The sequence below is a fragment of the Erinaceus europaeus genome, chromosome 8 (assembly GCF_950295315.1).
Source record: "Erinaceus europaeus chromosome 8, mEriEur2.1, whole genome shotgun sequence".
In the NCBI taxonomy this organism is placed as follows: domain Eukaryota; kingdom Metazoa; phylum Chordata; class Mammalia; order Eulipotyphla; family Erinaceidae; genus Erinaceus; species Erinaceus europaeus.
In genome coordinates this window covers 11,186,177-11,194,911 of record NC_080169.1, presented here as the reverse complement: position 1 = coordinate 11,194,911, position 8,735 = coordinate 11,186,177, and the positions used below count along the sequence as shown (strand labels likewise).

The 8,735-nt window shown below is 46.3% G+C and overlaps 1 long non-coding RNA gene across 2 annotated transcripts; it reads left to right on the top strand.

Moving 5' to 3' along the window:
* Nucleotides 1–299: 299 nt before the first annotated feature.
* On the top strand, nt 300–2,156 carry LOC107523247 (uncharacterized). 2 transcript variants are annotated; one of them, XR_009551129.1, is made up of 4 exons: nt 300–442; nt 625–681; nt 892–1,008; nt 1,593–2,156. It is a non-coding gene; the product is annotated as an uncharacterized LOC107523247 (long non-coding RNA). The 2 variants fall into 2 exon arrangements; XR_001601766.2 differs by having other exon boundaries at nt 1,590–2,156.
* The last annotated feature ends 6,579 nt before the right edge of the window (nt 2,157–8,735 follow it).

The window sequence follows — 8,735 nt, the reverse complement described above, 5'->3', positions numbered from 1 at the left end:
AGAAAGGGAGAAGGGATCCTGGGCACTGAGTTTCAATTTTACAGTGGGGGTAGGAGTTAGGGGTGAGGAGATAATATTGGGAAGAAAAGCCTCAGAAGGCTTCTCACTTCTGAAGGTGGAGTTGGAAAAAAGGTGGCTAACTTTCTCCTGGGAATTCCCCCAAGCATTTCTATCAGGAGAAGGAAGTTGTATTTTGACATGCCCTGCCTTCCCCCACAGGTCCCAGGATGAAGTTTAGTCCCCTCCTCTCCAGATGTATTATTTCATCAGAGACTTGGGTGGAGTCTTGCAGGGCTGAAAAGGGGTTGGGACAGGCAAACTAAGTCAACCAGCATTGTCCCAGCAGTTGGGGTGCACAGAACAGAGCTCCAGCACAGGTTGAGGTGGACCTCAGAGGAACAGCACTGTTTGCTACTGTACTAGGGAAGATTGAAGACGGCAGGTAAAGTTTGTGAGGGCAGGGTAGGGAGGTAGAGCCCACAGCTCTTCAGAGGAGCTGAGGTAGGTGAGAAGGATCTAGGATTGAGGGGAGGTGGGGAGAAACCCAGGCCTGCAGAGGGGCCAGGGGTGGCCAGAGGGGTTGTTATCAAGAAGGGTGTGTAAGAACCTGAATTGTGTCTGCAGGAACCATGAGGGGCCTCTGTCTTGTTTCTCTGGCTGTGCTGCTATACCCAAAGTGCTGTGAGTGCAGGAACTTGTCCTGGGGTGGCAGTCCATGGGAGGCCGTGGGCATTTGAGGGGTTCTAGCCTTTAGCACCCCAAAGGTGGGAATGCTCCCCCCCTTTCTGTGGAGAGACTTGGAGCTATCTGTCCACAAAGTTCTGTCCTCAGGTAGGGAAATCTCACCCATACCTTCCAACTCTAAGGCTGGTTCCCTGTCCTCTGACCCAGCCCTAAGCCTGCAGTGCTACACTTGCATGGAGATCCAGGGCTCCTCTGCAGAATGCCTACGTAGCTCATGCCCAGGAGTGTGCTTCAAAACCAACATGAGCATAACCACACCGACCGGTGAGTCCCCAGCATCTAGAAAGTTCAGTGGAGGGGACTAGGGGCCCCTGACCTGATGCTTCTCCTATCTCTGGCCTCTGGGAAGGGCTGTGGTGTGGTAAGCGGCATACCACTGGGGTACAGCCCTAACTCCCCATCTATATAGAGAGGGCTTAAGGCCAGAGGGCTCTGAAAGAGAGTGCAGATTACAACTGACCTTTGATCTGGAAGACATTGAGAAGTGGGGGGATCAGGGCTGGGTGGTGGCATACCTGGTTGAGAGCACATGTTATAATGCACAAGGACCTGATTTCAAGCCCCTGGCCCCCACTTACAGTGGGAAAGCTTGCAAATGGTGAAGCCGTGCTGCAGGTCTCTGTCTCTCTTTCTGTCTCTCTCTCTCTCTCTCTATCTTCCCCCTTCCCTCTCAATTTCTGGCTGTCTCTATTCAATAAATAAATAAAAATAATTTCTAAAAAGAGAGAGAAGTGGAAGGATCAAGCTCCCTTGTGGAGAGAGTGACAAAGGACTACTCAAGGGTGCAGGTGGTCAGAGGGAATGGGGGACTGCCACATACTAAGCACCTCCTTTCCTATCCACAGCAGAAAAGACCAGTGTACATTTCAAGGGATGTGCCCTTACCTGTGACTCAGTCTCAACTTCTATCCAGGACTCTGCCAATAGTATGCTGAATCTATACTCTCCAGGCACCAGTATCCATATGGACGATGTGTACTGCTGTGAAAAGAACTTCTGCAATGGGGGCTCCCGCCTCCAGACCCTGGCCAGTGCTGGGTTCCTACTCCTCAGCCTGGGGTCTATACTCCTCTGTACCCTCCTGTGAACAACTCTTCCTCCTGCCCCCACACACACTTGGAGGGCTAAATCCACAGGTAGCTGGCTTCCTCTTACACACACAGGTACACACAGCACCCAGGCACACGCACGTTCACTCACACCCACCATACTCAGCAAACAAGCTGTGCTGGCTCTCTATTGGGCCAGTGCAGACATGGGGGGGTAGGCTTCCTGCCCACCCACTTGGCCCCCAGCAGCCCCAGCTGTCCTACTAAGCCCACAAACCTGCTGTATTTGCAAACACTATCAGTTAACTGTTGGCCCCAGGGTAAATACTGCCAGTGCGCACAATAGAAAATAAAGACTCCCCAGTGTATTTCTGTTCTCCATGTGTTGGGTCCATTGGGGAGGGGGGGTGTTAGAGGGGTGGCTATAACCTGTCTCCAGGAAGACCTCAGCCAGACAGCTTATATGGGTAAGGGGTGTAGGGGGAAGAGGAGTGAGAGCTAGGAGAAAGGACCTTTCCTTATGCTGGTCCCTGCGCTTTGCGCCACTTGCGCTTAACCCGCTGCGCTACCACCTAACTCCCAGGACCTTCCTAAGAGGGTCTGATGTTCAAACTGGGTGGTGGCTCACCAACCTGCCCTCAAAAAGTATTTTCTCTAACACATGCCCCCTCTGGCCAGGATTCTCCATGGGAGTCTCAGTACAGGGCCAGTGTAGTGGCTGCTAGTGAGGGAACCCCCTCCCTGTATTCTCGAGCCATCAGCTTTTGTTCTTGAGCTTTGGAGATTTCTAGATCAGAAGATCCTCAAAAGCACCTTTTAGAATGTGTCCTTTCGAGAGTTGGGCAGCACAGCGGGTTAAGCACAGGTGGCGCAAGGACCAGTGTAAGGATCCTGGTTTGAACCCCCAGCTCCCCACCTGCAGGGGAGTCACTTCATAGGCAGTGAAGCAGGTCTGCAGGTGTCTATATTTCTTTCCCCCTCTCTGTCTTCCCCTCCTCTCTACATTTCTCTCTGTCCTATCCAACAATGATGACATCAATAACAACGATAATAACTATAACAATAAAACAACAAGGGCAACAAAAGTAAATAAATAAATAAATAAAAGAATGTGTCCTTTAGGGAGTTGGGGAGGTGGGGTGTCACACCCAGTTAAGTGCACCTGTTACAATGTGCAAGGGACTGGGTTCAAGCACAGGGTCACCACCACCTTGCGGGGTGGGGGGGTAGGGGGAGATTCATAAGTAGTGAAGCAAGTACTGCAGGTGTGTATCTCTTTCTTCCTCTCTCTCCTACCCTCCTCTCAATTTCTATCTGTCCTATCAAATATAAGAAAATAAATTAAAAGGGCAGGGGAATAGAACTCTGGCTTATGGTGGATTGAACCTAGGACTTCGGAACCTCAGGCATGAGAGTCTCTTTGCATAACCACCATGCTATCTACCCCTGCCCAGAATTGGCAGATTCTTTTATTTAGACACTGAGCCCCAGCAATAACCCTGGTGGCAATAAATAACAAAGTAAAAGATATGGGGGGGTAGAGCAGCTGGTTAAGCACACATGTGCAAGGATCCAGGTTTGAGATCCTGTTCCCCACCTGCAGCGGGACGCTTCACAAGTGATAAAGCAGGTCTAGAACTAGAGGTGTCTATCTTTCTCTCACCATCTCTATCTCCCCTTCCCTCTCCATTTCTCTCTGTCCTGTTAAAAAATAATAATAATAAATAGAAAAAAGATGGACTCCAAGAGCTGTGGATTCATTGTGCCAGCACCAAGCCCCTGGAAGTATAAGTAAAATAAAATAAAGTAAAATAGTGCATCCTTTTGGTTGTATCAAGGAAACAGACAAACTTCACTGTTGATATACTGAAACATATCTATGAAAAGAGTTTGTTACAATTCCTAATTCTTTGATTTCCTAACTTTTTAAGCTGCCATTTGAACTTTAGTCCTTATGAAACATTTTCTCCATGACCTTCCCTTCCTCCAGAGTCCACACAGACCCTTCCTCTGACTGTAAACTTGGGGCCGTTGCCAGTCTCCCATCTGTCTGGCCTGTGGTCCAGGAGAGCCTCTCATCAGTTGGCTCCCACCAGCCACTCCCATGCTGCTTGTGAAAGACTTTGACTTCTTATTTTGAAATCACTTCACAGTTACAAAGAAGTCTCAACATGGTCTGGGAGGTAGCGCAGTGGTAAAGCTTTGGACTCTCAAGTGTGAAATCCCAAGTTCAATCCCTAGTAGCACATGAGCACATATGCCAGAGTGATGTCTAGTTCTTTCTCTCTCCACCTATCTTTCTCATAAATAAATAAAATCTTTCACAGCGGTTAAGCACAGGACCGGCAAAGGATCCCAGTTCAGGTTAAGCGCACGTGGTGCAAAGCGCAAGGACCAGCGTAAGGATCCCAGTTTGAGCCCCCAGCTCCCCACCTGCAGGGGAGTCGCTTCACAAGCTGTGAAGCAGGTCTGCAGGTGTCTAGCTTTCTCTCCTCCTCTGTGTTCCCCTCCTCTCTCTATTTCTCTCTGTCCTATCCAACAATGAAGATATCAATAACAATAACAATAATAATTACAATAATAAAACAACAAGGGCAACAAAAAGGGGAAATGAATAAATAAATATTTTTAAAATAATAATAAATAAATAAAATCTTTTAAAAAGAAGAAGTAGTAGTAGTCTCAAGAACCACAGGAAGTTTTGTTAGTCAGTCTTATAGAAATGAGCAGGGTTACACAGAGAGGGGACGCAGGAAGGAGGAGAAGCAGTGAGGAGGGAAACGGCAAACAAAATAGCAAGAAAGCCAACCACACCTTCAATTGAGGAGGCAAGACAGGCCACAGAAATCACCCAAAGTCCCTACCAACAGGCTTGCCCAGTTACCTGCTCCCTGTTCCCTCTGGTGGACCCCACCTTAGTATGTTATTAACAGGACATGTACATTTTTATTTCTTCCAAGATTATTGCTGGGGCTCAGTGCCAACACTATGAATCCACTGTTCCTGGAGGCCTTTTTTTTTTTTCCATTTTATTGGATAGGATAGAAAGAAATTGAAAGGGAAGGGAGAGATAGAAAAGCAGAGAGAAAGATAGACACCTGCAGACCTGTTTCTCTGCTTGTGAAGCTTCCCCACTGCAGGCGAGGAGCTGGAGGCTCAAACCCAGATCCTTGTGTGGGTCCTTATGCTTTATACTATGTGTGCTTACATGTTGTGCCACCAAGTCGCCCCCTACATTTTCAGTTTCCACCCCTTTGAGAAGATCAAGGGAGGAAGAAGCCCCTTGTAGCGTGTGTGCTTAGCCAGGTGCACCACCACCTGGAAACAACTTTGTAAGGGGACCACACTTGAGGAGATCAAGACCTTAGACTCTGCTCTAAACCCCACTTCTCTAAAACTGAAACACCAGTATAAACACACACACACACAAAAAAAAAAAAAAAAAAAAACACACACACACACACACACACACACCTTACTAACCCCACCAGTAGAAGAACTCAGAGTAGCTTTGGAATAGCCAGACTGCTGGCTTGATTATCGTTTTCAGGTGAATTTCTGCTTTATCAATAAACTTGCTTTATAAGTCTGGCTGGTGGCTTCTTACCTGGTTGACTGCAGATGTTGCCATGCAGGAGGACCCCAATTCAAACCCTCAATCCTCATCTTGTGGGGGGGAGGGCTTCCCAAGTGGTGGAGCAGTTAGTGCTACAGTTATCTCACTTGCCTCTTGTCCTCTATCAAGAAGAAAGAAAATAAATGGCCACCAGGAACAGTGGACTTGTGTATGTTCAGAGTCCCACCAAACCTGGCTGCAAAAATAAAATACACTCACTTTGTTTATTATGCAGGCCTTGCCTGGGTCTTGATGGTATAAGTCATCTCACAGAGTCATCTATCTCCTCACCTAAGACTTCTGCCTGGAGTCTCTGTGTGACTCAGTCTTTTTTGGAGGAAAGAGACCCAAGTGTTTCCTCCATAGTGCCTGGGTCGGATCGTCACAGCGAGTTCCACATAGAATTGGTAGTTGATAAAAACTGGTTTTTTTTGTTTTGTTTTGTTTGTTTGCTTGTTTGTTTTTTTATCTCCACCTATCTACCTGGCACAAACTTCTCATTATTCTACTTAAATGGCCTGACTCTTATTGGTCCTGTCCTCTAGCTGAGACTTTGTAAAGTTACTACCTTGTTCCTTTCTAAGCCATGTCTATATAAATATATCCCATAATAATTGTTATTTCCTTGGGTGTGCTTCCTTTTTCTTCCTAATGATGCAGTCAGTTTTGGAGCCAAAAACAGACGGTCCAAGTGAAAAAAAAAATATATATATGGCTCAAATAACTCAGATAACATGTAACATCCATGTCTTGCCTTAATGTCACCTGTAACAAGTCTGTTTTTCTGCTTGCCTTTCTTCCTCCCTCTCTCCTTCCCTCCGCCCCCACTCCTTCTTTCTTTTATTTTCACCATAGTTATTGCTGGGACTCAGTGCTATCATGACCAATCCACTGATCCCAGTGGCCTTTTTTTGTTTGTTTCCTCTTTATTTGATGTGGCAGAAATAAATTGTGATAGAAGGAGAAAGAGAGACACTTGCTACACTGCCTCACCATTCATGAAACTTCTTCCATGCGGGTGGTGACTGGGGACTTGAACCCAGTAATGTGTGCACCCAATTTGGTGCGCCACCTCCAGGCTTCCTTAACAAATCTTTCATGTCTGACATGCCCATCTAGGAGCCTTTGGGTGGCCTTCTCCCAGAGGACTCCAATTGTCAAGATCCTAATTCTGGTAGCAATTCTAGCCAAAGCCAACCACCACTACCTCAGGCTTAGAAACAGGCATTTCCATTGTTCCAACAAACAGTGAAAGTTGAAGGACTTGAGACTGCCACAGTCCAGCTGCAGCAGGTAAGGTTCCCTGAAGGTGTGTCAGGGTAAGCAGCGGAGAGGAATGAGACAAGACACCGGCTGTGATTAAAGTGCAACCAGACTCAAGGTCTGTTTGTCCGATTTATTCAAGCAAGCAAGCAAGCTTCTTTTATACTTTGCAGTACAGCTGTTTGGGGCAAGAATGCAGTAAAATGAAAGTAACCTTTTGAAGAAACCACCTGGGACCTCAACAAGACAGGACTTTCAAAAGTTTCCTTATATCTCTGGTTAATATCCTCCTTACTGTGTACCCATTCTGGGCAACATTTTTTTTATAATACTGGTTTAATTGCTTAATTATAGCTTGTTTTTGTTCATTAGTGCTATGCACCAAGGTGGACCTTGTCTAGCCAATCTTTCCATGAACCCTAGCTGAGAATACATTTTTCTTACTCCGTCAATGTTTACCTAACAAATGCCTTTCTCATCATATGCTCCTATATAGGGCAATGGAGGGTCAGGAACTCTCTGTAACCCTCTAGACCTAGGTGGTTACCAGAGTTTCCTATTAAACTTGTAAGCTATCCATGGGTGTCCCTGTGCTGTGGGAACTATCTTTCTGTTATTAGTTTTCTTATTCTTATAGGGTTGGGGTTTAGGTGCTTGAGTAAGCCAAGGAGCTAACAGCTCATCCCTTTGTAATGGCTTTCATAAAATCTCCATTGGGCTTGTTTGGGGGATATTGTCTGGCAATTTCTGACAAGAGGGATTGTGTACAATTTTCACAGGATGGTTTCTGCAATTGCTTCAGTGTAGGTACTTCAGTGGGAGTTGGACTTTCCACTGGGTTCTTATAAAAGATGCAACTCAATGTTCCAGTCATTCTTAGTAAGAATAACATTCTCCCTATTATGCCACATCCTTTCCCAGAAGGAGTTCTTCCTTGAAGTAGTCCTTTTCCTGCTGAGACCTTGTCATGCAATTGGATAGAAGAGGATGTAGCCAATCTGTGGGTCTGGGAACTGGCGCTTCCAACACCAACTAGACACCTTGGAAAACAATAAGGACTCACAGGATAGGAACATACACACACACATCTCAATGTCCTGGAAAATGGGCACCAAGATTCCCTAAGTGGTGGGAGCTGTCGCTGCTCTTTAATTTGTCACCTGGGTATTAAAGAGCAGAGCCCTGGGCCTGCAGTACTGCAGCAAAGTCTGATCTGCCCTGACCATGTGCATCACCGAATCCAAGTGTCTATCGTAGAAAGAGGAATTAGGCATGAAAGAAGGTGAAAAGAAAGGTACCTAAATTGGGAAAGAAGTAATGTTACAGCCAATAACGAGATGGAGACTAAGTTGGGCCGAAAGAGGAGAAATTTATTACATGTGTGGGCCAGAGCCTGTGCCAGGAGCCATTTCTCTGCTTGATAAGTTTTGAAACAATGGAAGCCCTCAAGACAAGTTTTCATTTCCCCCCGGGCAGACCATTTCCCCTCGGGTAGACCATTTATCAGAAATCAAGTGACACAACACATAGTTGTGGTAACAAACATGGTTTCGGCCATTGTATGTTGCAAGGAACATTCCACTTTGATGACTGCTCCCCCCTCTTCCTCCTCCTCCAGAACTCCCCCCTTCCCCAAAGCCTTATAATGCCTGTGAACACAATAAAATTTTGCAGCTTGATCAGAATCCTGTCTTGCTGTCGTTCTTTCGCGTCTCTTGTCCCTGTCATTCCAGGTCCCGAGGTTCCTAGCCCCTGTTCACCACCCCGCTGGCCGGGGCAAGCCTGGACTACTCCAGAGAAAGTTCTTGGCGCCCAACCTTGGGTTAAACTGTCTTTTATAGTCTAGTCCAAGTCTATAAGCACAAGCAAGCAAGCAAGCCAGGAATTACAGAAGCAAAATTCAAAGCAGTTAGCTCTTGCAGTTACAATTATAGGGGATTTACAACCACCATCAATAACAATGACATTTTCAACTAGCAGGTACATTGTTCAGGGGATGGAATATTTCACTCTACATATGATGGAGTGGTCTTACCTAACTTTTTTTTAAGATCTTATTTATT